Source organism: Mirounga angustirostris, unplaced genomic scaffold (genome assembly GCF_029215605.1).
Source record: "Mirounga angustirostris isolate CCGP_5_RB_7025 unplaced genomic scaffold, mMirAng1.0.hap1 SCAF_7, whole genome shotgun sequence".
Classification (NCBI taxonomy): Eukaryota; Metazoa; Chordata; class Mammalia; order Carnivora; family Phocidae; genus Mirounga; species Mirounga angustirostris.
The window spans coordinates 735,804-759,189 of record NW_026991715.1 but is presented as its reverse complement, the minus strand read 5'-3'; the positions used below and the strand labels follow the sequence as shown (position 1 = coordinate 759,189).

The 23,386-nt window shown below is 35.3% G+C and overlaps 1 pseudogene; it reads left to right on the top strand.

Annotated features, from left to right (window-relative positions):
* The first annotated feature begins 12,638 nt into the window (after window positions 1–12,638).
* LOC123842605 (olfactory receptor 2T33-like) lies at window positions 12,639–23,145 on the top strand (annotated as a pseudogene).
* Window positions 23,146–23,386: the final 241 nt, after the last annotated feature.

Below are 23,386 nucleotides of genomic sequence, written 5' to 3'. Positions count from 1 at the left end.
ACCTATGAGTTAAAAATTATTGGATTTTTTTTTTCATTTGAACAAATATATTTTGAGAATTCACCCTGATCTCTCTTTCTTTTTATTTTTTTTTTGTGATGGTAGCAGATCTAACAAAAATCATCTGCAACGAAGACAATGCACTTAAGTGTGCCCCAGAGATGAAATTTTCCCTAAAGTTCTTATGCAAACAATATATGAGGTTTCACCATGATTAGGCAGTGAGCTCATTTAAGATGTTAAAAGTCTTACATTATGGTTGAAAAAGTTACTTTTATGTTTAAATTCTACTTTCAACTGAATTTTTACACTAATGATAGAAGGCTCATTGTCTAACTTAAAAAAATAACAACAATCTTACAAATTCATCATGTGGTAATAGTCGCTAACACGTTTCAAATTATAGATTCTAAAAGTTTTCTTTTTCAATTTATTGTTCTGTTTCTTTGCAGCAGTGCCTCTCATTGAATAGCTTAATTATTAAGAATACATGTGGTTTGGGCGCCTGGGTGGCCCAGTCGGTTAAGCATACAACCCTTGGTTTCAGCTCAGGTCAGGATCTCAGGTCTGGAGATGGAGCCGCCACTGGGCTCTGAGCTCAGTGTGGAGCCTGCTTAAAACTCTCCCTCTCAGACTCACTGGGCTGTGGGAAGAACCTTGAATTTCTGCACAGCTGCTCTCAGCAGGGAGTCCATTTTTGTGAACCTATGTGTGTTTTCCATAGAGATAAAAGGGCAGTAGCTAGCATTTGGGAATAAGCATCACTTTGTTTTATGTCACTTTAGTTTAGGTCAACCCACACATTGCACATTCAAGTTTAATTAGGACTGTTAAGCAAAGTGTATTCTCTGTTACTGTCCATATTATGGCTCATAGCAGAAGGCGCCTACCTCAAATGTGAGAGTTAACTGGTCCCATCCACAATTATTGAACTGTGGCCCTAATTTAGATGAGTATAAATGGGCACCCATCAGTGTGGGCACGAGTTTGGCACCCTTAGTCTGTCTTTTGAATGCTACCTAAATAAAATTATTCTAGAAGTAAAACAAAACAAAACAAAACAAACAAAACAAAACAAAAAAACTCTCCCTCTCAGGCGCCTGGGTGGCTCAGCTGGTTCAGCGACTGCCTTCAGCTCAGGTCATGATCCCAGGGTCCCAGGATCCAGTGTGCTTCTCCCTCTGACCCTCCCCCATCTCGTGCTGTCTCTCACTCTCTCTCAATTAAATAAAATCTTTAAAAACAAAACAAAACAAAACTTCCCTCTCTTTCTCTACCCCAGCCCCCAGGCTCATGCACGTTGCTTTTCCTTCTATAAAATAAATGAATACATCATAAAAAAAAAAAAAAAGAGTATACATGGTTCTTTCTATCTAACTCTTTGGTATAGATGATCCTCAAGTAATATAATTTTATTAAAAATATATTCAAGAAATTGGTGTGACTTTCTTAGTACTACTCTAAAATGGTAGCAGGAAATCATTTTTATATCTAATTTTGCACATCCATATTTCATTCCTTGATTAATATTTCAAGTAAAATATCCTAGAAGAATGGACTTTATATGAGGCAATATATATCAGTGGAAATGAATTTGAAATGCTTTATTTAATGAAATAAAATTTATATGTCTGTTTATCAGGTAGAAAACATACTTTCAAGACTAGGTCTTTTTTAAAAAAAATATTATTATTATTATTTTTTATCAAAGACATGGTTTTGTGAAGGCAAAGAACTACCATCCACAGGAACAACACTTCAGCCATCCAGTAACTGTTTAGCCTGCTGATTCCATTGAAGTAAGTTAGAAGAAATTGTAGTGCCTTGATGAGTTTACTACAACTCACATTTCGAAGTAAAACCTGCCACCAGTCTCAGACATTTTATGTAAAAGTGTGTGTTTCATTCCAATGATGAGGTAGACTAAATTGCATTTTTACATGCCTATATTTTTATAGGCATACTTCTGAACTGGCTAGGTTATAGTGATATTACTTAAGTGATTCGGCAAAAAGAATATAGAAGTATGCATTTGAGATTTATTTGGTCTTATATTGACTTTAAATCATCTCAAGTCTATGAGGACAAAGCGGTTGTGGGTCATCTTGGCGAAGTAACATAGAATCAAGATTAAGTAGTAGCCCAGTGTGTCCTCTCCCTGAGAGAGCATGACCTCCGGGATCCTTATATTCTTTTTTTCTTTTAAGATTTTATTTATTTATTTATTTATTTATTTATTTATTTATTTATTTATTTATTTATTTATTTAAGAGAGAGAGGGAGCACGAGCAGTGGGAGGGGCCGAAAGGCTGGGATGAGCGGAGTGGGGGAAGGGTTAGAGGGGGAGGGACTAGCAGACTCCCTGCTGATCAGAGAGCCCAAGTCAGGGTTCAATCCCAGGACCCCAAGTCAGACACTTAAGCACCTGAGCCACCCAAGCACCCCAGGATATTTGTATTCCTAACTGGAGTAGGAAACATGTACATTTCTTCCTCATTTTATCATCAGAATTTTACGTTATGCTTAGCAATACTCTTATTCAACAATATTTTTAGAATGATCAGAGGTTGTAAAATAGGTAAAGTATTTCAAAAATGCAAATACATGGTGATAAATATATGCAGTTCTATTAAAATAAAATATTTAAGGGCACCCGGGTGGTTCAGTCAGTGAAGTGTCTGACTCTTAATTTTGGCTCCGGTCATGATCTCGGGGTCCTGAGATAGAGCCTTGTGTTGGGCTCCATGCCCAGCATGGATTCTCTCCCTCTTCCTCTGTCTCTCTCTGAAAAGGAAAAAAATAAAATAATAAAATTAAAAATTAAATTAAATGTTCTGATTTGGGCATAAAGCACACTTTAAGTGGATGTGATTTTAATTTTTTTTAAACTCATATTAAAGTCCATTATCATTAATGCACTGGAACTGCATTTACTTAGACTCCTTTAGGATTGGAGTCTGGACTTGTTTACATATGTTGGTGAGTATAGTATGAAAGCTGTTAATTCTAAATATATTTATTTTATATTAATGCCAATTGAACTTTCCTTTGGAATTTCGCCCAAACCAGGGAACTGACTAGGGATATTGGAGGAGGAGGAAGAAGAAGAGGCTGGTTGGTAGGGAAATCTTACTTTGTGTAGAAAGGAGATTCAGGATGCCTTTTAGGTGGTTCTAAGCTAAACACTCATTTTTCTCTTTTCCTACATCTATCAAGTAAAATACTGTTATTTATGTACTTACAATCCATTCTAGGTGACGTAGCTTAAAATGAGCACTTTAAATTTATGAAAAATTTTAACAGCATTTAATGTTGTTGATACTTAGCAGAGTATTATCTTTTGGAATAAGAGGAGAGAGAAAAACTGTTTAGTTTTGGATATTTTTAACAAAAGGCCTAAGAACTATGTCCTTTTTGTAAAGAAAAAATATATATTATTTATACATATAGTAAAATTTATTTGTATTTATATAAATAAATCTGTATAAACTTTATGTATATATTCTAATTTGACAGGTTAATTTAAACTTTATTTACTTATATAAACTTTACACAATTTATATATATATATAAATATACATATATATGTACATATCTATACTAATTGGACAGAATGTTTTTAAGATTTTATTTATTCATTTGAGAGAGAGTGAGAGAGCACAAACAGGAGAGGCAGAGGGAGGAAGAGAAGCAGACTCCCTGCTGAGCTGGGAGCCCAATGTGGGGCTCAATCCCAGGACCCTGAGATCATGACCTGAGAGCCAAAGGCAGATGTTTAACCATCTGAGCCACCCAGGTGTCCCAATTTGACATAAATTTAAAGTATATTTAATACTGCTAGAACTTCATGGGCAATCAATTGTGGTTGACGTGTCTGACGATCAAAGACAAGTCAGCTAAAAGAAGGCAAGTGGCTGAATAACCACAGTCTGAAAGTTGTATTGCATGTAAAGTTTCAGATTATACCCAGAACATCCATGTACTAGTCTCTAAATAATAAAAGAACTATATTAAGAGAAGTTTTAATCATTATATTTTGGAGAGAATAAGGGTAGGGTATAGTCTAGATCTTTTACTTGGCTGAGGGAAATGGTATGGAGGCATATGCTGATTCAGAAATTTAGTGAGATAGTCAATATGCTGAAAGCCAAGTAAGATACACAACCTCAACTGCTGGGATGTTTCCATTTTAGATTACATCATTTTTGTTAATTAAGCATATAACGTTTTTGAATGGGTTATGATCAATAGGCAAGAATGCTGTGTATGTGTATTTGTGTGTTATAAGTGTGTATAAAACCTGCAAATAGTTTCCATAAATCCTTTTTTGAGTACATTTATCTTATATCATCAGGTCATTGATTTTTTATTTCCTTTTCACTTTTTCTAATGTGCTCATAATTCCAAATTACTGTGATAAGGGATACTATTAACATTATTATACCAAAGATGCGTTTCATAATTAGAATTATTTACTGAAAAAGTTACCAATTATAAAAGTATTAGTTGAAAAAATATGAAAATAATTTAAGTTCATGATAGTTAAGCAATTTTTAAAATATTTGTGTTACCAAAAATGTGTTATTGCACATTTAACCATGAAAGAAAGCAAGAGAAGAAAGCATTAGAGAAAAAAATACAAAAGCATCCACAAAACAAGTGATAAAAATACATACACATGTATTTAATTATTACTAAATACATAAATAAATACACATACAAATATAATATATATATATAGATATATAGATATAGATATATAGATATATATCTATATATATATATAATTTGAATGTAAATGGGGTAATGGCTCCAGTCAAAAGACATAGTCTGTCAGAATGGATAAAAAAAAAAAAAAAAAAAAAAAAAAAAGCCATTTATATGCTGCCTATAAGAGACTCATTTTAGCCCTAAAGATACGTATAGATTGAAAGGAAAGGGATGCAGAAACATCTATCATCAAAATGGTGTCAAAAGAAAGCTGGAGTAGCAATACTTACACACTGGACAAAATAGACTTGAAAATGAAGATTGTAACAAGATACAAAAAAGGGCACTATATAATGGTAAAGGGGATAATCCAACAACAAAATATAACGGTTATAAATATGCACCCAACATGAGAGCACCCATATCTATAAAACACTTAATAACAAACATTAAGAAACTAATTCCTAGTAATACAATAGGAGTAGAGGACTTTAAAACTCCACTTACATCAATGGACAGATCATCCGAACAGGAAATCAACAAGTTGGGGCTTCTGGGTGGCTCAGGCAGTTAAGTGTCTGACTCTTGATTTAGGCTCAGGGCATGATCTCAGGGTTGTGAGAGGAAGCCCCCGTGTCAGGCTCCACTCATGGAGCCTGAAGAAGATTCTCCCTCTCCCTCTGCCCCACTCTCTAAATAAATAAATAAATAAATAAGCAAACAAGGAAACAATGGCTTTGAATGAACACTCGACCAGATGGATTTAACAGAATTATTCAGAGCAGTCCATTCTAAAACAGCAGAATACACATTCTTTTCAAGTGCACATGGTATATTCTCCAGAACAGATCACATATTAGGCCACAAAAAAAGCATCAACAAATTCATAAAGATCAAAGTTACACCATGCATCATTTTTGACCACAATGCCATAAAACTAGAAATCAACCACAAGAAAAATAGACAAAGAAAGAAACAAAACCAAACACAAGAAAAATTCCAGAAAGTCCAAAAATACATGGAGGTTAAATAGCATGCTACTAAACAATGAATGGGTCAACCAAGTAATCAAAGAACAATTTAAAAAATCCTTGGAAACAAAAGAAAATGAAGACAATACTGTCCAAAATACATCAGCAAAAGATGTTCTAAGAGAACAGTTTATAGCAATACAGGCCTACCTCAATAAGTAAGAAAAATCTTAAATAAACACCTAACCTTACACCTAAAGGAACTAGAAAAAGAATTCAAACAAACCCAAAAGTAGCAGAAGGAAGGAAACAGTAAAGATTAGAGCAGAAATAAATGAATTATATAGAAAATGAATAAACAATAGAACAGATCAACAAAACCAGGAGTTGGTTCTTTGAAAAGATCAACTAAATTGACAGTTCTAAGGGCACTTGGGTGGCTCAATAGGTTAAGTGTCTGACTCTTGATTTTGGCTCAGGTCATGATCTCAGGGTTGTGAGACTAAGAACCCGTGTGGGGCTTCCGTCTCAGTGAGAAGTCTGCTTGAGATTCTCTCTCTTCCTCTCCCTTTTCCCCTCCCCCACTCTCTCACAAGCTCTCTCTAATATTTTTAAAAATTGACAAAGTTCTAGCCACCCACTTCAAAAAAAAAAAAGTGAAAGGACACAAAAATCAAACATGAAAGAGGGGAAATAACCAAAACCACAGAAATACAATTATAAGAAAATATGATGAAAAGCAACATGCTGACAAATTAGCCAAAACAGAAAAAAAAATAGATAAATTCCTAGAAACATATAACCTACCAAAACTGAAGCAGGAAGAAATAGAAAATTTGAATAGATTGATTTCAACAAGTTGACTGAATCAGTAATATAAAAAACTCCCAAGAAACAAAATTATAACACCAGTTGGCTTCACAGGTAAATTCTAACAAAAATTTAAAAAAAAAAAAAAAAAAAAACGTTACATCTAATCCTTTCAAATAATTCCAAGAAATAGAAGAAAAGGAAAACTTCCAAAGTTATTCTATGAGGCTAGCATTGATACCAAAACCAGATAAATAAACCACTAAAAAAGAGATCTACAGGCTAATATCTCTGATAAATATAGATGCAAAAATCCTCAACGAAACACTAGCAAACACAATCCAACAATACATTAAAAATATCATTTTATTCCGAGGACGCCAGTGTGGTTCGGTATTTACCCATCAATTAACATGATACATAACATCAGTAAGAGAAAGGTTAAAAATCACATGATTATTTCAAAAACACAGAAAAAGCATTTGACAAGGTACAATATCCATTCATGATAAAAACCTTCCACAAAGTAACTTTAGAGGTAACATATATAGAGACATCATAAAAGCTATATATGAAACCCCACAACAAACACCATACTCAATGAGGAAGAACTGAGATTCTTCTTCGGTGGTCAGGAACAAGACAGCAATGTCCACCCTCACCACTTTTATTCAGCATAGAACTAGAAGTCTTAGCTACAGCAAATAGACAACAAAAATAAATAAAAGGCATCTGAATTGGGAAGGAAGTAGTAAAACTTTTGCTATTTGCAGGTAACATGGTACTGTATATAGAAAACATAAAAAAAAAAAAAAACCACCAAGAAAATACTAGAACTGTTCAATTACTTCAGTAAAGTCACAAGATACAAAATCAATGTGGAGAAATCCATTGCATTTCTACATACTAATAATAAAGCAACAGAAAGAGAATTTAAGAAAGCAATCCCATTTACAGTTGCACTAAAAACAATAAAATGCCTAGGAATAAACCTAACTAAAGAGGTGAAACAATTTTACTCTGAAAACTATAAAACACTGAAAGAATTTGAAGACAAAACAAAGAAATGAAATGGCTTTCCATGCTCATGGATTGGAGAACAAACACTGTTAAAATGTATTACCCAAAGCAATCTATACATGTAATGCAATCCTATCAAAATTCCAATAGTATTTTTCACAGAACTAGAACAAAAAAGTCCTAAAATTAAATGGAACCAGAAAAGACCCTGATAGCCAGAATAGTTTTGAAAGAGAAATATTACACTTCCAGATTTAAATTATATTACATTGCTTTTTAATAAAGACAGTATGTTACTGGCACAAAAACAGACACATAGATCAACAGAACATAATAGAAAAAAAATAAACAAACACAATTTTATAGTCAATCAATCTTCAAAAAATCAGGAAAGAATGTCCAGTGGGCAAAAGAACATTTCTTCAACCATGGTGCTGGGAAAACTGGTCAGCTACATGGGAAAGAATGAACTGGATCACTTTCTTATGCCATACACAAACATAAATTCAAAATGAATTAAAGTCCTAAATATGAGACCTGAAAACATAAAAATGCTAGAAGAAAGCACAGGCAGTAATGTCTCTGACATCAGCTGTGGCAACATTTTTCTAAAAGTTTATTTTTTCAAGATTCTTTATAGATTTGACAGAGAGAGAGAAAGAGATAAAAGAACAGCAACACAAGCAGGGGGAGTGAGAAAGGGGGAAGCAGGGTTCCCGCTGAGCCAGGAGCCCGATGTGAGGCTCAATCCCAGGACCCTGGGATTGTGACTTGAGCCAAAGGCAGACGCTTAACGACTGAGCCACCCAGGCGACCCTAGCAGCATTTTTCCAGATAGATCTCCTGAACAAGGGAAATAAAATATGAACTGTTGGGACTACCTCAAAATGAAAAGTTTCTGTACAGCAAAGGAAACAATCAACAAAAATTAAAGACAACCTCCAGAATCAGAGAAGGTATTTGCAAACAGCTATCCAATAAAGGGTTAATTTCCAAAATATATAAAGAACTTACACAGCTCAACTCCCAATAAACAAATCATCCAATTAAAAATGGACTGAAGACATAACAAACATTTTTCCAAAGAAGACGTCCCATTGGCCCACAGACACATGAAAAGATGCTCAATATCATCATCATCACGGAGATTCAAATCAAACTATAATGAGATACCACCTCATACCTGTCAGAATGGCTAAAATCAACATCAACACAACGAAAGAACAAGTGTTTGTGAGGATGTGAAAAAGGAACCCTCTTGCACTATCGATGAGGAAACAAACTGGTCTAGACACTGTGGAAAACAGTATGGAGGTTCCTCAAAAAGTTAAAAACACAACCACTGTACAAGCCAGTAACCACACTACTGGGTATTTACCCAAAGAATACAAGAACACTAATTGAAAGGGATATATACACCCCTATGTTTACAGCAGCATTATTGACAATTGCCAAATTCTGGAAGCAGCCCAAGGGTCCATCTGTGGATCAGTAGATCAATAAGATGTGGTACGTATGTAAACACACATGCACATACATATAAACCATATAAATATATATGTATTTATATATATAATATATTATAATACACACACACACACACACACACCAAAAACGGAATATGATACAGCCATAAAAAATAACGAGATCTTGCCATTTGCAACAACATGGATGGAGCTTGAGTGTATTATGCTAAGTGAAATAAGCCGGTCAGTGAAAACAGATACCATAGAATCTGTATATTAACTATAGTAGAATGGAAAAATTAATAATAAAAAATGAACTGGGAATAAAAAGAAAGGGATGGCTTTTTTTATTTTTAATTTTATTTCAGTATAGTCAAAACGTAATGTTGCGTTAGTTTTAGGTGCAAGAACTTGAGATTCCACAAGCTTAAATATTATGCTGCTATGCTCAACGCAAGGGCAGTTACCATCAGTCGCCAAACAACAGAATTAGAATTTCAGTGACTATGTTCCCTATGCTGTGCCTATTAATAAACCCAATTAAAAAATGGGTCTATTAGTTATTGTAGTGTGGGGAGCACCCATCTTAGGGGAATCATAGGACATCTCAGGATGAAAATTATGGAAAGAATATATAATGTTTAGGTTTGTGTTAGGTGATTGTGCAAGGCTTTTAGGAAGTGGGGTTTGCTTTGGTATTAAATTGAGAGAAGCAAATCCATGCTTGCTCATGCAAGCATGAGGAATTCTATGACTGGCTGTCTTAATAACTCTTACATAGGTGAACCCTATCAGAGCAAGGCTAACACAGTCACTGGTAACAAAGCCACAGTCATTCATTTGTAGGAAAGGGAAATGCTCAGTAGTTTTTTGACTTGGGTGATGTTCGTGTTGTGTCTGTGTTCACACAGGATCGGGCAGGGTCTTGTTTTTGCCGTGGTCCATCATGGTCACAGAGTTGCTGTGTTCAATATTCAATATTGATGGTATTAGTTTCCTATTGCTGATAGAACACATTACTGTACCCTTATTAGCTTTAATAAAACCAGTTTATTTCCTTACACTTCATGGGGTCAGAAGTCTGAAATTGGTCTCACTGCGCTAAAATCTAGTCATTGTCAGGCTGCATTTCCTCTGGAAAATCTAGAATAGAATAGTTTCCTTGCCTTTTCACTTTCTAGATAGCTCCTGAGCTCCATGGCTGGTGCCTTCCTTCCCTGACTTTTGAGGTCAGCAACATTGAGCTGAAACCTCACACTGTCATTTCTCTGATTCCTTCAGTGTCCTGCTCCCACATTTAAAGACCCTCGTGATTAGTTTGGGTTCACATTGCTATCCTGCATAATCTCTCTATTTTAAAGTCAAGTGATTAGCAACATTAATTCCATCTGTAACCTGGACTTTACTTTGCCATATAAACCAACATATCCACAGTGTACTGTGAATAGAATGCAGACATCTTTTCGCCCCATTTTTCCATTTTTATGGTCACCGTGGCTTTCTGTGACCTTGTGTATCTTTAATAGAGGGACAACAAGGTCAGCTCCAAGCAATACCAAGGTATTCTTATAATACCTGGTCAACTACGAATATTAGGGGCTGCATATCTCGGGTGAACAATATTCTATTTATTTATATAGACCTCTTATTAATGCGTCTGTCACATTGATTGACTTGTGAATGTTGACCCACCCTTGCATCCCGGGGATAAATCCCACTTGGTCGTGGTGGATGATCCTTTCAATGTATTGTTGGATCCTATTAGCTAGGATTTTGTTGAGGATTTTGGAATCCATATTCATCAGGGATATCTGTCTGAACTTCTCCTTTTTGATGGGGTCTTTGCCTGGCTTGGGGATTAAGGTAATGCTGGCCTCATGGAAGGAGTCTGGAAGCTTTCCTTCTGTTTCTTATTTTTTGAAACAGTATCAGGAGACTAGGTATTATTTTTTTGAATGTTTGGTTGAATACCCCAGGGAATCCATCAGGCCCTGGACTCTTGTTTTTGGGGAGGTTTTGGATCCCTGCTTCAATCTCGTTACTGGTTATTGGCCTATTCAGGTTGTCAGTTTCTTCCTTTTTCAGTCTTGGCAGCTTATAGGTTTCTAGGAAGGCCTCCATTTCATCCAGATTGCTCAGTTTCTTCACATACAGTTGTTGATAATAATTTCTAATAATTGTTTCTATTTCCTTGGTGTTAGTCGTGATCTCTCCCCTTTCATTCCTCATTTTATTAGACCATTTTTATAATATTTGGTGGGTGGATTTTTTGGGTTAATGTATCTTACTGTATTACTATAAATTTTTCATGTTTTTCATTCCATTTGTACACTCCAGTAAAATTAATTACCACTTCAATAAAAATTTAAAATGTATTACAACTAATTAATTAAAGAAGTGAAAGTTTATAATGATTGCAGTGAAGTATAGGGTGCTGTTGAGTTATGTAATAGACGGTTTTTCCTTAGTCCTATTTAAGTAGAATCATGAAAATACACCTTTAAGCACAGTGCACATCACTCAGTAATTCTTCAATAAATATACTTTTGAAAATTGTTAGTGCTGTTATTTATATCATTATTAGTCAATATTGCTGTTTTCTCTTATTTAAATAACTTATCCAGAATTGCCAGCCTTTGATTCATATATGTGTGTCATATATATATGCATATATATACATATAATATATATATATAATTTTTTTTCCCCTCATGTCTCACTTCATTGACTGTATCTATTGGTAAATACCTGTATAAAGATAAAATTTAAAAAACCCTTTATATATTGTTTTGGGGAATTCTACTAAAATTAATGAATTTAATTTAATTAACTTAAGGTAATACTGAATAGTTATGTTTTGGTCATTAGTAAACCATTTTGATGATCTCCAACTTTTATGAAAGCATTTGTTGCCAGGTATATTTTTTTTATTTCCTTCCCTCATTACTATCTATCAATCAAATTAAAAAAAAAAAACAACAAATCTCTGCTTGAGCAAAAAGAAAGAAGAAAGCAAAGGTATATTTGATATATCTAGTGCTTCCTATTCACTGTATAATTTAACTCAATAAATAACACTATAAAGAGACATTATTATCCCCCTTTTATAGATGATTAAGCTGGAGCTTAGGTTGCACATGTAACTTATCCCAAATCATATATCTGAACGTTTGAAGAACATAAAGGTTGAATTTAGTCTTCCCTTTTTGGAAGACTTTTTTTAAGGGGCGGATATATTTCACTCTGTCCCCTATGTAATTACCAGATTTTCTTGACGCATTGGTTATTGCTAAAATATAGGCTGGCAGGATTGAAGGCATTCCTGGGTAGTTTGCATACGTCCCCTCCTTTAAGACTATTATGCAGCAGCTGCCACTTTTAGGTTCGTCATATCCTGGTTTTAGCATTACGTGAGTCAAACAGGACATTTCTTCAGGGATCAACTATCCTGAGATTTTAAAATAAGCCACATGGAGATAATAAATGGAGAAGGTGTTTGGTCATCTGTATTACTTTAAATACCTTCCTACGGGCATTTCCAGAGCCTGGAACCCAGAACTCCTTAGGTTTTAGCCAGGTGACACACACTTTATATGAGAACGGAAGCACTTTCTGAATAGTGATTTGGGTGGGGGAGCTATGGACCATTAGGCACCTCTTTATGGCGGCTTCCGCTGAAACAGGTGAGTTGCAGGACTTGGAAACTGGGTGCATAAAACATGTTCTCTAGTGCTTCTGGTTTTGTCTATTTAGTTCTGTAATTTTAAGGAGTAATAATCCATGGAAAAGCATCCATAGAAAAACAGAGAAATTCAAATATGAGGATTTCACTCAATGACACCATAACTATTCTCTTTTACTCTTTGTCAAAAAGATTTTATAAATTTTTAAACATGGATTTGCTTCTCTCAATTTCATACCATTTTGCTGTTATATTGTGTTGTATAGTGGTAATTTTAACACTTTCATGATATAACTTCTTCTTACTCATTGAAAAAAATGTGAAAGATATTTTGTGGAAATAGGGTGTTTTTCATTTTCTTTGGGGTTATATTGTAGAATGATATCTGGAAGAACATATATCAGTGATTCCAAGGGACAATGGTAGTCTTACTGTTCTCACTTAAAATTTTCAAACTGAAATACAGACAATTTTCATTATTATCCTACAATTATTTATCACCATATTCTAACTGGTAATTTATGTTACAAAGAAAAAATAAATCCAGTCATAAAGATATCAAAATAATTACTTTGTTTAATCTGTTTCTTTAATTTCCTCTGAGAATGTACATTTTCTATAATTATGTAAATCTCTCTACCAAATATTAGTTATGCAGAATATATGATGAATTTTCCAAGAAACTTGAAATTTGGTTCCTGCTCGAACCCCAAATTAGATGGATGTATTTGATTTCATCATTTACCTCCTCTATTCATCCGTTTCCCCTCGAAAAATTATCTGAGTACATGAAAGCAGTAGTAGCTACTATTTACTGATACCTGCTAATTTCAAGTGCTCAATTAAGTACTCACTATACACGATCTTACTTTCTTCTTGCATCAACCACATAATTAATGACTCGTTTTTATTTATTTTTATGCATTTTTAAGGACATACTTTTAAAACACAAACTTGAGACCCAGAGGATGTAAGAATGTGCTTTCCTTCACAGAACTTGCAGTTGTTGGAATACATCTTAGAATTGTGCTCTGACTGAAGCACAAGCTCCTGGCACTTCACCTCCTCACTTCTCCCTGCTGGAATTGTGGATGACCTGGACCCTACGCAGAGGGTCCTTAATGTAGCTTGAACTGTAGAGAGGACAGGAGTTCATGTGTTCCCTTGGTTCAGTCAACATTCCTACAGTTATTTTATGTGTTTCAGTGCACTCACAGATTTATTAAAAAATATACTTATTCTGTATTTCCCATTTGTAATGAGATCTATTTTGTAGGCGAACCAAGCCTGGGAATGGATCCATCCAGAAAAGCATAAAAAATAGTTCACTTTTTTGAATCCATTTATCAGTTACATGAAAGATAACCATTTAGTGTAGCCTATGACTTTGAGAGTCCATTATGTATTTTATTTTGCTTGTTAATATGTCAACCTTCTCACTATCAATATTATAGTTAGGATAAAAAACTGAGAGAACTAATATGAACTTTGGAAGTTAACTTCCAGAAACAGGGTTTGGGATTGATGTTACCTCCTTGGTACCTGGTTTCTCCCCCTTGATTTTCCAGATACAAATCATCTTCTCACGTTTCAGCTACTTCATGTGCAATTCCAAAATAATACTAGTGTCTACTTGTTTTAGTTGTTGTGATATTGGATGAGACATTGCATATTAAGGGTTTCTCATAGTCTGGAATACTATCTTCTACAACTTTTTATCATCCTCGTTGTGTCTGACTTGCTACACATGTAGCATGTATATGAGAATCAGGGTCATTCAGCTTTAATCTTTCGGATCTAATTGAGAAAAGGACCAGCCCGAAATATTGGTCAATGAGGCATTTAACATAGAACATACAGATGGGAATGGTGAAGCTTTGCTATTTCTGAGAAAACCACATTGAAGCGTGGATAGAAATAAAAGACTGAATCTAAAAGGATATTGGATTCTGTGTAATCATAGATTTTATACAAACAGAATGTAAGATAATATGATTTTATCCTGTTTTATTATTAGTTTCAGAGGTAGAAATTAGTGACTCATCAACTGCAAACAATACCCAGTGTTCATTACATCAAGTGCCCTCCTTAATGCCCATCACCCGGTTACACCATCCCCCCACCCACCTCCCCTCCTATTTTTAATGTGCAATAAAACAACACACATGATTAGATACACTCTTGAATTGTAAATCTACCTTCACAATTGAATTAAATTATTGACAGGAAATACCAAAGAATAAGCTTTTATCTTTTAATCTTTGTGCTTACTTTTTTTTTAAAAACGGGAGACCTTGTTTTATGTATCAAATTCCATGTTATAGTACAATTTTAAAAAAATGTTATATTAAAACATAAGAAACTGTTTCAAAATTAATAATCAAAGAACCTGTTGCCTTAGAATTATTAGAATTACCATAGTTATGTGTGTGTTCTAGGTTTTAAGAAATTCATAAATGGTGGATTGAATGCATTGTCCAATCCAAACGTACTGTAAATATTATGTCACTGAAACTATTCCTAGACTTTAAAAAATGTATAATTAAATGACATGTTAGTTTTCAAAAAAATATTCATTTTACCTGAAAATGTTTGGGTGGGAAATATCTGCTTATAGCTAATAAATATCACAGTAAGAAAATTATTAAGGCTAATCTTTGTAGAGATATTGTATTGTGTCGTGCTATGGTATTATCTCTTAATTCTTAAACAGAAGGATTCTATATTGCATTCCATTGTGCACATTATAAGGCTGAGATTAAAACAGATTTAAATTTAAATTATCTAAATTTACCCAACTACTAATCAGTAGAATAGGTATTCAAGCACAAGAAGTCTAGTCCTCAAATCTGTACTTCTATACTCATAAAGTTAGAAAAAAACCATTGTATTGAGTGAAGGATCAGGGAGAACAAGAGTGCTATCAGTTCTCTAATTTTCAAAATGTGCATTATTAAATAAGTCACATAACTTTCTGAACTTTAATTTTCCGCTGGGGAAGTGTTTGTTGTAAAGACATTTAACATGACTTTTCAAGAATAGAGCGCAAAGTGAACCACAGTGCTTTATATTGGCCCATGGATGCTCTGAATCCCTGCAACCTTTCCTGACGCCTCTTTTTACCCCTTCACATCACATATATATCGGCCCTCACCTCATTCAGCAAACTCCGAGACTGTCCCCTTCTTTTTCTACTTTGCCTTTTAATCTCCACACATCTCTTGAAATAAGCAGTCAGCAGGATGGGATTTGACCTGGGAGAGATTTGCTTTGGTGGAGTTTGGGACACCTGGAAGACTCAGTGGTGTCCCTCCGCCTTATGTTCTCCTTCAAAGTCCACCCAAGAATCCCATGGTAATAACCCATTCCCCTGGTCGAAGACCCTCAGCTGAATTCTTCACATTCAGGACTTACTGTTGTTTACCCACATATACTCCTTTTGAAACTGACCTCATTCAATGGAGGAAGAGACAAGGGGCAGATAAGGGGTATGGGGACTGACGTGTGAGTTTGAAACTAAGACCTGCTCTGGCCTTACTTCAGTGGAATTTGTTGGAAGCAAAGCTCAAATGAAGTCAGAGGTTGGAGTTCACTTTGGGGTTTGCCACCGATGTGTTGGGCGCCCATGAACTGGTTATTGATCAGAACCTGCCATGAAAAGGTTTGATCGCATCATCGTGAGATAACTTAAGAGCTGATAAAACTTACTGGACATCAGTTTTTAACGTGTGTGCCAATTGGCACTTGTAATTATATGTATAAATCATTTATTTCATAAACATCTGTGAATATCAAACCCTGTGGATACAGCTAAGGTAATTGGGGGGAAAAAGTGTCAAAAACAGAAAATCAGAGTCCCTACTCTTGATGACTATATTTTGAATTTTCAGTCCCAGCTCTTTATTCCCAGCTCTGCATCTGCCACTAAGTGACAACACTTAATGGCTTCTTTCTTCCAGGAAATGTGAATGTGCAGAGATTAGCAGTTCACTTAGTGTTAGCCTAAGTACATACAAGAAGCAGTCTATGAAAGAAATTAAATATCATGTTCTTATAAAAAATTAAAAAAAAAAACACAAAATGAACCACAAGAGAACAAACGAAGCCAGTGCTAGAAAACTGTCTAGCAAACTATGAATTACCTGAATCTAGAAACAAGGAGACTGACTTAAGAGTGATGATAACATGTCCAAATCTTACTATTGCATACCAAGTAAGTTAGAAGACTAGTGTTTTATCTCCTTATTCTTGTTATTGAAGCAATTTGTAATTCATATCTCTTCTCCAAAATGTCCTGACTCTGGGGTGGCTGAATTGAAGAATGTTTATATCACTTTCCTGTCATTCAGCAAATCCATAAAGGCGCAGATCTGTCTATTCACACCAAAAAATAAAGAGGAGAACTCTAGAATGCATATTGTAGGGTTCATATATTTGATGACATAGATGAAAGATTGTTTAAAAACAATACCAATCTTACCATGGTCACAGTTTCAAACAATTTATGTATCAAAACTAGTAGTTTTATCGGAATAATATACAGATGACTTATTGTGAGAAAATCCATCACTGCAATCCAGCCCATTAACAAGAAATGAATAATAACTTATAAGCATCCCAAATATATGTAATATAAAATGTAAACATCAACGCAAAAATGACATAACAGAATTTTTTATCTGTGTAGTTTAAATAGGCTGAGGAATATATTTGCAAAGTATATAAACAAAAATTTAGGACAATGTACATAAATAACAAAATGCAAAGAAATTACTTAAATCTTTAAGAAAAATTCAATCTAATAAAATATGAATATAAGGTTTTTAAAATTTAAAATTAATTAGCCAACATCTTCAGATGTAGAGATCAGTAATTCATCAGTTGCATATAACAGCCAGTGCTCATCATATCATGTGCCCTCCTTAATGCCCATCACCCAATTACCCCATCCCCCGACCCACGTCTCCTCCAGCAAGTGTCAGTTTCTCTCCCATAGTTAGTCTCTCATTGTTTGTCTTCCTCTCTGATTTCTTCCCATTCTGTTATTCCATCCCTTCCCCTATGATCCTCTGCACTGTTTCTTATATTCCGCAAATGAATTGTCTTTCTCTGATTAAAGTATTTCATTTAGCATAGCACATTCCAGTTCCATCCATGTCGATGTAAATGGTAGTACACATCTTTTCCAATGGCTGAGTAATATTCTATTGTTTAGATATACCACATCTTCTTTATCCATTCATCCATCAATGGATATCTCGACTATTTCCATAGTTTGACTATTGTGGACACTGTTACTATAAACATTGGGGTGCAGGTGCCCCTTCGGATCACTACATTTGCGTGTTTGGGGTAAATACCTAGTAGCACAATTGCTGGGTTGTAGGGAGCTCTCTTTTTAACTTCTTGAGGAACCTCTATACTGTTTTCCAGAGTGGCTGCACCAGCTTGCATTTTCACCAACAATGTAAGAGGTTTCCCCTTTCTTTACATCCTCGCCAACATTTGTTAATTTTAGCCATTCTGACTGGTGTAAGGTGGTATTTCACTGTGGTTTTGATTTCTATTTCCCTGATAACAAGTGATGTGGAACATTTTTTCATGTGTCTGTTGGCCATTTGTATGTCTCCTTTGGAGAAATGTCTGCTCATGTCTTCTGCCCATTTCTTGACTGGACTCCTTGTTTTCTGGGTGTTGAGAGTGTAAGTTCCTTATAGAACTTGTATACAAGACCCTTATCTGACATATCATTTGCAAATATCTTCTACCATTCTGTAGGTCGCCTTTTAGTTTTGTGGACTCTTATCTTTGTTGTGCAAAAGATTTTTATCTTGAAGAAGTCCCAATTGTTCATTTTTGCTTTCCTTTCTCCTGCCTTTGGACACATGTCCTGAAAGAAGTTGCTGCAGCCGAGGTCAAAGAGGTTGCTGCCTGTGTTCTCCTCTCGGATTTTGATGGATTCCTGTCTCACATTTAGCTCTTTTATCCCTTTTTAATTTATCTTTATGTATGGTATAAGAAAAAGCTCCAATTTCATTCCTCTGCATGGGGATGTCCAATTTTCCCAACACCATTTGTTGAAGAGACTGTCTTTTTTCCATTATATATCAGTTCTTGCTTTGTGAAGGTTAGTTGACTATAGAGTTGAGGATCCATTTCTGGGCTCTCTATTCTGTTCCACTGATCTATGAGTCTGTTTTTGTTTCAGAACCATACTGTTCTGCTGATTACAGCTTTGTAATATAGCTTGAATCAGGTACTGTGATGCCACCACCTTTCATTTTCTTTTTCAACATTCCTCTGGCTATTTGGGGTCTTTACCAGTTCCTTCCAAAATCAAGGATTAATTATTCCAGCTCCGTGAAAAGTGTTGGTGGCATTTTGATAAGGAATCCATTGAATGTGTAGACTGCTCTGGGTAGCATAGACTTTTTAACAACGCATATTCTTCCAACCCATGAGCATGGGAAGTTTTTCCATTTCTTTGTGTCTTCCTCTTTTCTTTCATAAGTATTTTGTAGTTTTTAGAGTACAGATCCTTTTCCTCTTTGGCTAGGTTTATTCCTAGTTATCTTGTGGTTTTTGGTGCAATTGTACATTGCATCAATTCCATAATTTCTCTTTCTTCAGTCTCGTTATTAGTATATAGAAATGAAAATGATTTCTTTGCGTTGATTTTATATCCTGCCACATTGCTGAATTCCTGTATGGGTTCTAGCAATTTTGGGGTGGAGTCTTTGGGGTCTTCCACATAAAATATCATGTCATCTGCTAAGAGTGAGAGTTTGACTTCTTCTTTTCCAATTTGAATTCCTTTTATTTCTTTTTGTTTTCTGATTGCTGAGGCTTGGACTTCTAGTACTATGGTGAGCAACAGCGGTGAGAGTGGGCATCCCTGCCATGTTCCCAACTTTAGGGGTAAGGCTCTCAGTTTTTCCCCATTGAGAATAATATTTGCTGTGGGCTTTTGGCATATAGCTTTTGTGATATGGTGGCATGTTCCCTCTATCCCTATCCTGTGGAGAGTTTTAATCAAGAAAGGATGCTGTATTTTTCAAATGCTTTTTCTGCATTACTTGAAAGGATCATAGGGTTCTTATCTTTTCTTTTGTTAATGTGATATATCATGTTTCTTGATTTGCAAATGTTGAACCACCCTTGCAACCCAGGAATAAATCCTACTTGATCATGGTGAATAATCCTTTTAAGATCTTGTTGGATCCTATTGGCTAGTATCTTGATGAGTATTTTGGCATCCATGCTCGTGAGGGATATTAGTCTGTATTTCTCCTTGTTGTTGGGGTTTCTGCCTGGTTTTGGGATCAAGATAATGCTGGTCTCATAGAGTAAGTTTGCAAGTTTTCCTTCCATTTCTATTTTTGGAATCATCTTCAGAAGAAGAGATATAAGTTCTTCTTTAAATGTTTGGTAGAATTCCCCTGGCAAGCCATCTAGCCCTGGACTCTTGTTTGTTGGGAGATTTTTAATTACTGCTTCAATTTCTTTGCTGCTTTTGGGTCTGTTCAGGTTTTCTCTTTCCTTCTGTTTTAGTTCTGGTAGTTTATATGTTTTTAGGAATGCATCCATTCCTTCCAGATTGCCTAATTTGTTGGCATATAGCTGCTTGTATATGTTCTTATAATCATTTGTATTTCCTTGGTGTTGGTTGTGATCCCTCTGAACAGTGAGTTTGCAGAATTAATCCAAAAGTTTAAAAGAGTTTCTGCTCAGTACCATTAATAAACTTGAAATTTAAACAAAATAAATTTTCACTTTTTTGTGATTGACTCTAATTATTGCCCCTCAAATAACTAATAGTATCCCAAGGAAGAACTGAAACAAAAATCAACAGTTGTTGAGAGTTATAAAGTTATGGATTCAGTTATCTCAGAGCCAAAATGTACTACCTTTATATTATTTACTAAAGTCTTGCCGCATGCATGAGGCCATAAATTATATTAACAGAAAATCAGAAATATCCTACTCATTAATATTTTATGCTATACATAAATTGTGTAATAAAATGGAGCAGTTAACTAATAACTTACTGAACTCATAAGCTTATTATAATGTCTTATTTATAGCTATTTTGATGAACAGAAACTCTATATCATTTAGTGATATAATGGTTAGTGGTCATATATGCTAGACACTGAAAACAGTGCTAATATTTACAAAAGATACTGCCCATTTAAAAATTTTGCCCTGCTTACCAATTAATTTACATAAAAACTAAATAAGGATTCGATATTGTATACTTTATGAATAAATCCCAAACATAATCATCTTGGTAATCATTAATCTATTGTTGTCTTTGAAAGAGTGAATTTGTAAGGAAAAGACAAATGTCACATAAATCTAAAAGAGAAAGTCATTTGCATGTACATCTAATTCTACTACCATAGATACTTATAGATAAGAAAAATTAAAGTTTGAGGCTTTAGGGAAAAGACAATTAATCCCTACAATTAAAGGAGATGTTTCCTATTTTATTCACAGGTGATGCTGTACTTCAGAGTAATTTGGGGCATAAATTTATTTGAACATGTCTTAATTAACCAGTTAGATAATTAACCAACTAACCAGATAATTAAAATGTAATCAATTTGCTAATTAATTTTTTCTGTTAATAAATAAATTTATCTCCTGTCTTTAAAGATGTGTGATAACTGGTAACAAAGTGTTTAAGGCTGCAAATTAAAACTTTTTTTTTTTATGTTCCCTAGGGTTATATTCATTTATGAAATTTATTTTTATAATGCACACATTTAATTAAATTTAGCATTCTGTGAGTACATATTAGGTATAAAAATTAATTGTTGCAGGTTCTGTAAACTGAGACAAATTCCCTGTAATCACAAGTACACACCATGATGACATGGCCCATATGGTGATAGGTGCTCCAGAGCAGTATCTGTGGTAGCTGGGAGCCTGGTATATTGAAACCATATGCTGAATGCACATGTAAAATAGAGAAATATAGCCATTTTGTGTCCCTCACCTGCAATCTCAGCTATAGTAATTTTACATTTAGTTTTGTTTATTTTTTATTAAAACAATTCCTCATGGCATTGAAGGAAATCTTGAGAAACTACTTTGAGCATATGAGGAACATGGAAAAGTCATAATTAAGAGATATATCACATCAATATGGACTAAAATGTGGGACTATGAGGCTCTTTTAACACAGAAGTACACAAACTTTAGAAAACTGGAACTTCGTAATATTTCCTAACATCATGAGTAAATTATGTGAGGCATACTAACAAGACATAGAGAAGTAATAGAAATGTAATGTGTACTGTGATACATACTTGTTATGCAATTATCTTAGGGTTAAAAAATACTGTGTAATAACAGCAGAGCAGTGTGATAGGATGCTAAGGCAAATATCCTGTCACAAAGTGAAAGATTAAAGACGTAATTATTCCTCCAAGTCTCATTTTTTTCTGTCGTTTGACCACATCTTCTTAAATAAATGCCTAACCTTCCTTTCAAACAACTCTGACTCCTTATAATTCCTTGCCTTCCAGGCATGAACTGAGCCATGGAAGATGCAAATGACACCACACAGTATACTTCATTCTTTTAGGGCTCTTTAACTGCACTCAGACCCATCTTTTCCTCTTTTCAATGGTGCTCATGCTCTTCCTCATCTCCCTGATGGGCAATGCCCTCATGATTGTGTTCATCCATGAGGACCCCAGCGGCACACACCCATGTACTTCCTATTTAACCAGCTCTCCCTCATGGACATGATGCTGGTCTCCACCATAGTCCCCCAAATGGCAACCAACTAACTGCTGGGCACCAGGTTCATCTCTCCTGCTGGCTGTGGAGCCCGGAGTTTACTGCTTCCCATGCTGGGAGAGGGTGAGTGCTTCCTCTTCGCGGCCATGGCCTATGACCGCTATGTGGCCATACGTCACCCCCTGCGCTACCCCATCCTCATGAATCAGAAGCTCTGCTTGCACGTGACCACAGGCTCCTGGCTTCGGGGAGGGGTGGATGGGCTGATGCAGCCTGGTGCCACTCTGAGCTTCCCTTACAGCCATTCTCGAGAAATCACCCACTTCTTTTGTGAGGCACCCACACTCACGCACCTTGCCTGTGCCCACGCTACCTTTTTTAAGTTTTTCACGTATGTGTGCTGCCTCCTGATGCTCTTGATCCCTCTGTCTCTCCTTTTGACTTCCTACAGTCTCATCTTGGCTGCTGGGCTCCGCATGCGTCCACTGCAGCTCAGAAGAAAGCGTTTGTCACCTGCTCCTCTCACCTGGCTGTGGTGGGGCTCTTCTGTGGCACTCTCCTACTCATCCACGTGCGGCCCAAATCCTACCGCTCAGTGGCCCATGACAAGGTGGTCTCTGCTTCTTACACCATCTTCACACCTGCGTTGAACCCCCTTATCTACAGTGTGAGGAACGAAGACGTCAAGGGGGCTTTGAGAAAATGGCTAGAGAAACATTTTCTGGGACGTCTATAGTGAGAGGAATTGGATAAACTGGCAGCAGCCAAACGGGATCCATTATGAAATTTCTGTTGTAGGACTACATTTTGCTCTCACTTGACTAGTTTGCATTGTTCTAAAAAATACTTATTTTATATTTAGTAAATTAATTAAAATTTACATTTGTGCTGCTTCCAACCATTGTCATAGTATTTTTGTTCTGGACATTGGACCTCAGCAATAAGAGTAAATGACTGAGGCACTGTAAGTAAAAGAT